General features: G+C 40.2%; 1 long non-coding RNA gene across 1 annotated transcript; it reads left to right on the top strand.

Annotated features, from left to right (window-relative positions):
- The first annotated feature begins 995 nt into the window (after positions 1-995).
- LOC142795011 (uncharacterized) lies at positions 996-7,352 on the top strand. The gene is made up of 3 exons (XR_012892692.1): positions 996-1,171; positions 3,885-4,140; positions 6,708-7,352. It is a non-coding gene; the product is annotated as an uncharacterized LOC142795011 (long non-coding RNA).
- The last annotated feature ends 261 nt before the right edge of the window (positions 7,353-7,613 follow it).

The following is a 7,613-nucleotide window of genomic DNA, read 5'->3' as shown; positions in this document are numbered from 1 at the left end:
AACGTGGTCATAGAGCATAACCAACAGCTTTTAGATGTCTACTGGTTAGACACCATGGTCTCATTAATAGCCCCACCGCAGTAACTGATATCTGAATAGCGATAGTGCCCGGCTGAACGTAAGTTCTGCACTGGTTCTTGCATTCTTGCTGCCTCTTTCTTGTCGCCTCACGGCCGGCGCTGACCAAGCCATGCGCTACAAGCTCACTAGCCAATGGCGGAGTACGCAGCTTGTAGAGCTACAACAGGATTGTGACTTACACATAGCCTCGTTTGCGCCTAACACTGAAAACAAAGCTTCGTCCATGACAGTATATATAAATCATACATTTGTTGATGCAAAGAAATACAAACCAACAATACCGTGGTAGATAAAACAGTTTTTGTGTTGTACAAATATTTGTTAACCTTACAATGTATCAGTTGACACGTGTTACCAATTTTTATGGCGGGCTATGGACTTTGACGTTCTAATATTATAACATTAAAGAAACGTTTTCTTGATTTTATTCATAGAAATATTCTTCAAAGCAAGTTGAAATGAGCCTTGACTAAAATATTTTCCTAAAGAAAATTCACTAAAGACAGCTAAAATATTGTTTGCCAACTAATACGCTTATTTTGATGTGACAAATTTTGCTTGCTGCCTGTACTTTGTACTAATATACAACCGTTTTGACCCTGTTTTTAACAGCCAGCTTAACCACTCAACCAATGTACAGATGTTAACAAGGTATCGGTACAAGAAATACACAAGCAAGCAAACGTTTCAAATTTCGCGCGTTCTTTCACATTTCAAATTTCGCGCCAATACGCGTAATGTGATTTTGTCATTTTCAAAGGTAAAAAAATATTCTATGCAATACGCACTAGCGTATCTTCTACCTTCACTATTTTTACTTAAAATTTAAGCAGAAATAATCTTTTTACTTATCATATAAAAAGTTATGTGCGCAAATGCGGATCGGTGGCGTCAGCAGGACAAAAATGGCGGTATCTTCCTGGAGGCCGCAACGGCCGTGTGCCGAGCGTTTAAAGTCGATTTTTTATGTTGTTCAAAGTGTGCTTGCGCTGTCTTTCGTGTTCTATCGGTGCTGCTTGTTACGAAGATGCACTATACTCAAGAGAGGACCGGCTGCTTTGTACCGTCGAGCGCTCGCCAAACTAAAAAGGTAGGTGGATGTTTCTGCTGTCGACGCTTTGTTTTTTGCTTCTCCGGCCAGGCCGCGGCGTGCCCGATCCAGGCTGTTATGCTCCTCCCGCGGTTAACACCGAAAGCGCTATAGTATAATAACGTTGTGAACTAAGGTTTTTCTAGCTGGTAGACGATAAGTGAGTTTTTATTAACGTAGCGAGCCTGCTGGCGTGTCTGATTTCATTAGGCTCAAGTCTAAGCTCAGGGACGTTACGCGCGGATGAATTTTTTTCTGTGGGGAAGGAGGTTAAAGCAATGTGCGCTGTGTGGCTGTTAGTCGGCGGGCGATGCTCTTCACGCTATGAATCACTATATTTTTGCAATGCCGTCGGACGCCGTTCGGGGACGGCGCATGGAAGCCGTAAGCGTCGTCGGTGTGTCGCGTGCGTTGGAGTATTCCGGTGATTCGCGTTGAATTAGATCTTTCCGTATTTAATTTGGAAGAATGGAGAAGAATAACGTGGTGTCCGCGTTGGTATTTACGTGGCCTTGTTCGTTTTCTGTGCCAAAGAAGTATATGAAGAAAGTTTTATATGTTACTCGTCCTCTTTTCAACAGCTACATGATCATTAAATGTGTGTGACTACTATAAGGTAGATGTGTTTTCCTGTGTGACCAAATGTGTTTGCATCCACCGGGCACGTATAACATTAAATTACCATGATATTCAGCTTAATTAAGTGTGCGTAAACTTGACACAGCGTGCTGTAGGTGCGGTTCTCAAAGCGTGCAAATACGCCTGGGTCAATACATTTTCTCTATGAGTGGCCGAATATACGTACCTTAGCTGTGCAAGCGCTAGGTTGAGCAGTAGTTCACTCGTTCGAGTGCAATTTTGGTGGTACTGCTTGTTCCCCCCTGCTCATATATCATTGCATTCTTCTGGTTTGTAAAAGAATTGTGGGCGCTGCAGCCCGCTTTAGAGTTAAAACTTTGCCGAATACCTATACGTCTACAAACATTCTAAAACTAAGTTATACCAAAACTTCCAATGACACTTTCGAATACAAGTGTAATGCTTTATCTGATATCATAAATTCTTTATGACCTCGCTGCAGATTTACAAGTGACCTGTGATATGTGCAGTGTATGAATGCCTAATTTATTGCTCAAAAGACAATAAGGTTATACATCACAGTATGCGTGCATATGTTGCTGCTGACATGCAAACTTAGACATTGTAATTATCTAAGAATGAACAAATCTAAACTGCCGTTTTTTGAAGATGTACGCATCAGACCAATTGAATAATATCAAAAATAATGTTCACCAAGTGATTGTTGTTTACTGCCTTGCACCAACGTCACTAAGACCGCCTTGTTGGTACTTAGACCACATGGTAGGATGCAAGATTCATGACGTCGTATTGAATGTTAATGTCACATGATATGCAAGGTAAATTGTTATTAGCATACAGAGGCCAATAACGTTATTGTCTCATCGTTATCATAATGAAGCAGGTTAGGCAATATGTGATTCTGCTGCCTTTACGTCATGTTGGGAAATCATTACGTTATGTAGCTATCTGCAGTGTCTGAGATCCTGGTTGCCGGTCAATATTGCAGAAGATTGCCTGCTTCATTGTGATGGCATGGGGTTCAAGATTGATGTTTTGTCTTAGCATTTCCACTTTTCCTCCCCTATGGTCATTAGACAGCTTGTGCTGTTTGATTAGAAGTGAGGAGTAGTGCCTTTTTAGCGAACCAGAACAATTTAGATCAATTATCACTATGAAGCAGCACACAATATTCATTTGGTGAACTCAATTTCAGGCAAATTATAAACGTCCGAATGTTAGCCGTTTGAAGGAAGCCTTATTCGTTGAACTCATGAGAATAAATGGTAGAGAAGGAAAGGCAGGGAGGTTAGCCAGACCAGCAAAGACGGTCTATCAGCCTATACGGGGGAACAGGGAGATTGAAGTCCTGTCGGAGTGGTCTGGTCGCTAAGGTACTCGGTTTCTAACCCGAAGGTCGCAGGATGATATTCCGGCCTTGCTGGCTGCTTTTTCGATAAAGGTGAAAATGCTGTAGGCCTGTGTTCTCGGATTTGTGTGCACGTTAAAGAACCCCAGGTGGTCGAAATTTCTGGAGCCCTCCACTACCTTGGTAAAAAATTCATGTGTCAGTATTGCTTTAATTTTATGCTTTATCTGCAGTGGATGCATATGCGCATATGGACATGTATATGTAGTGGTATTGCAATTTTACGGAATAAAATATGGTGCATATTGCATGGCATTTACTTAAGAAACACATCACATGGGTATCATAACTACAGAAATGCAAATGTGCCTCTATGGATGCACTCGTGCATATATTTGGTCAGCTTCAAGAAAAGAATTTATTGATTGCAGGCAACAGCATTACTCACGCATGCTTATCTCTTAATTACGTGCAGTCGATACAGCTAAAAGGGGGTGTCTTCATCTAAAAGTTCTAACTTCATCTTCGTGCATGAGTGAGCTATAAAGGTGAATGAAAATTCACATGTATGACATCGACATGAAAAGCTCTGCAGCAGCATGTTTTTCGTTGTATTTATACTGCAGCATGCCCTTTTTGTATTTCTCAGTTGCGTGCCACTAAATATATGTTGGCCATGCGTTTCTAGCCATTCACTGCAATTCGGCAAGCAGCGCATGCAGTCTAGACAAACCTCACTAAAATAATTTTTTTGCACTGGTGCAGAAATTCTTCGGCACGGTCTGTCATTTCATTTGAGTGAGGCTGCTCAAGGAAATTTCCTGACAAGGTCAAGAAGCCCAAGCACCAGCGAACTCTGAACCATTGTTCCAAGCATCAGCTCTGTTCAACCTGCTTATGCGCTGTGCCTCACCAAGCTACTGGACGCTGCCTACTTATATGAAGTGCTCTTCATATTCTCCTCAGTTTGGCAGCAGTGTGTGTGGTCTTCACAGTGCTTGCCAAAATCATTTTTGCACAGGTGAGACACTTATTTCCTGCTTTAATTGTGTTAGTATTACTGCATGCACTCCTGCCAAGCAAGAGTACCAATGTTTCCTGTGAATTGTTTGTCATGGTAAACAGAGGATTTCAAGCACAAAATTCATACTGAACTTTGGTCCTTGAAGAAGTGTGGAATGAAGGTGGTGACAGTGTCAACGCGCTCTCTTTAGAAATAAAGGCTTTGCATGAAAAGCCTGTCGCACCTTGAAACAGGCACAAAAAACTTCCAGGTGAAAATAAGCAACTTCAGATGAAAATTGAAGAATTTACACTGTATTCAAGGTTGAACTATCCGACATCAAAGGCGTCTCAGATGAGGGTTTTCTTTTGACGCTGTCCGAAATTTTCGGGCGATGATGGAAAAACCATTACTCGTGATATTGACACTGCAGACAGAGTAGGAACAAACAAGCCTAGTTTGAAAAAAAATAATAGTGCATTATGAACGATGTTACAAATGAAATGTTCTGGATAAGACAAAAAACTTACGTCTGTCTACAGTGGCCTTTCCTTTTAGATCAAGTAGTCCTATTTATGTCAACGAACACTTGACAAGACAAGGTGAGCAGTTAGAGCATGAATGCAAAAAAAAACAAGTTGGATGGAGGTACATTTGAATGCAAAGCACGAAATTTATAGCAAAAAAAAATTGGAAACATTAGCAATTTTAAAGACTGCCTTCTTAAAAGATCTGGCAAAACGCTGTGTTGATGCCTTCAGAGCCACACTTTTCTTGAGCTTGCAATGTGAGTAAACTATGACTGACATGGCAGAATTTCGATACCTAGATAGTGAAAAATTGATACCTAGATAGTGAAAAGGGCCACCAGCTATCTTCAATGCCTTTACCTTAAATGCTCTTAGCATTAAAAATAAGACTAGTAGCCTGTGTCTCTATTTCGATGACATGCCGGTAAAATTTGATGCCATTCTTTTGACATAATCCTTGTATTTTTTGTGCGATATAGCCCACCAAAAATACCAGGGTACAATTATCATGGCATTGTGTAGTTCATGAAATGGGGAAATGGAATAGCGCTGTACATCTAACGTTAATTTTTGGCCGATGTCAATAGACTTCCGTGTGTTAAGCCCTGTGTTGAGTGTCTAGTAGTCAACTTGGGGGTTTTGTTTTGCAGCAATTAGCGTGCCTCCATTAGGTCATAAGTAGGAATTTTGAGTTTCTGGAAACTAGGTAACTTGATTTTTCGGTCACAGATGCACATATGATTTTTCGCTCACAACCACCGGGGCAGACGCCGGCGGCGGGTTTTCTGCGACACGAGCTCTTCAACGCTATCATGTTAAAAAGCTGACATAGGCAGCATTGACTAAATGAATGCAAAGAATAAAGTCAAGTGTCCTAGCAGGAATCCAAACCTAGTATTCTGCTTAGTAATTAAGTATTCTACCACAGAGCCATGCCCGGCCTCGGTTATACTTTCCAAATAGTCTCAAATGTTTGTGTAACATCAACTGCCGTTGCAGTACTGGCTATCAAATTTTATAACTATTACATGTGCACTCCTATGATGCAGCCGTGAGGTCGAGTCAAAGTCAATTGTAGTCAGGCACCATCCTGTGAAGTATTTGTGTAGCAGTGTTGAGGGCTACCATCGTCGCGAGTGCCAGCGCAAACACCAGTGCTTCATACCAGCCTACCACTTCTAGTGTGGCTAATATCCATGTTTCTGTTGGCATCGTTACGAAACAGCAAATAACTGCTAATGTTGTCAAAGGTGTGACATCTCCCCATAATAAATGAAACATGTGCGGCTGTTTAACGTATGTGTGTGCGAGAATTAGTACTTATATTGAGCTCCACTTTATAAGATCGCTCAATAAAAAAATTAAAATACATGTTATGCGTGTTTTGCATAACATCGATTCTCAAAGTATGTGGGGTCTGCCAAATTTTTAGCATCAATTTTGTAACCTAAATGCTATCATAAACAATTATTTATTGAACATGAACAGCTGGACTGCAACATAATAAGTTTTAGGTATTAGGAAAACTGAATATGTTCATGACTATAGCATACCTAACAGGCAAATACTAGTACTACATACATGACACGCTATTGTAGAGCTAGACTAGAATATTGCTTATTGGCACTTTACAATTCTTTAAAAACCCTAATTAACTTCAGTGCCTTATTCGATTTGTGCAAATCGGATGTGCGCAATCACTTGATGAATAGCTTTTTTACTCAAACCTAACTCATGTTTCACGTGTGCATCATGCTGAATCATTGCTCAGATGTTTCTTGTGTATAAATTTCCTTTCTACTATGCTGTTTGTTTTTTATGTGAAATCTGTTGTACGTGCTACCCTCTGTAGGCTCACAGGTACTGTCAAGTTGTTTACACAGTTTTTTACCTGGGGGACCTCCAACAAGCATGTTTTCCGTTGAAAACAAAGCGAATTTTGATGCTGACTTCTACTCACATCGAACTAAGAACACTACAGCATGACAATGCATATTGTATCTTGGACAGTCTGTCTTGTGAAACTCTTAGTGATTACTTCTGTCTTTATTTCAGGCTTCCGGGTGCGGATGTGCTGTAGAGAAGGAGCGCCCTGTCCACACTTTTGTAAAAGGAACCAAAGTCGCCTGGGCAACTGAAGATGGATTGTGCAAGTGTTTGAATGATCACATTATATTAATCCAACACCACTTGCATTACTTTGCCAATATTTGTGATTTTGTAACACACAAGTTTAGAAACACACACACATATATAAAAGGAGAGCTGTAAATAGGCCTTGAGCAAGTTTGTAGTCAAGGCTTTTAGCATGATGACCAAAGCATGTTATATAAGCCCACATGTTTTACCACACACCTACTCTCCTATTTATTTTCTTTTTCAATTTGGTGGGCACCGGCAACACCCTCAATAAGCGCCTTTGCACTGCTGGTGCCTCTAACTTATATTTTGTTGTTCTAAATAATTTATTTGTTACCTACTATGCAAGGAGGGAAGTCAGAATGCTAAAAGTTAAAAAAGAAGTCTCGTCACAAAAAAGATGTCTACTCGTAAGAAAAAAAGATTTGAAAAAACAGAAGATTGATCCTCACTCACCAAGATCTCACCATTACAATCGATGCAGAAGGTCATAGCTCATGTTTACTATTGTCAATCTTTTTCGGTTGTATGCTATGTACAATAAAATAGTGACTATTGGCATCATGTTAATTTATTTGTCAAATTTTTGTTGGGGCCTAATATCTTGCATTCTCACATGCATAAAAGCTCACGTCTGCTACACATAATTTAAAAGAGCGCAATGTGGTAAGGTTCTGTATTTAGTGCATATTATCTGTGTGTCTTTCAAAGTGAGTATATGGCATTTGAAATAATCACCAGTATTCAAAACTTGTGAATTTTTAATTTGCAGGCATGCATGTCTGTATGATGACCAAGCATCCATAAATTGTGCATGCATGT

The sequence above is a fragment of the Rhipicephalus microplus genome, unplaced genomic scaffold (assembly GCF_043290135.1).
Source record: "Rhipicephalus microplus isolate Deutch F79 unplaced genomic scaffold, USDA_Rmic scaffold_525, whole genome shotgun sequence".
NCBI classification, from domain to species: domain Eukaryota; kingdom Metazoa; phylum Arthropoda; class Arachnida; order Ixodida; family Ixodidae; genus Rhipicephalus; species Rhipicephalus microplus.
Note: the sequence above shows the minus strand (reverse complement) of the source record. Positions and strands in the feature narration are given on the sequence as shown.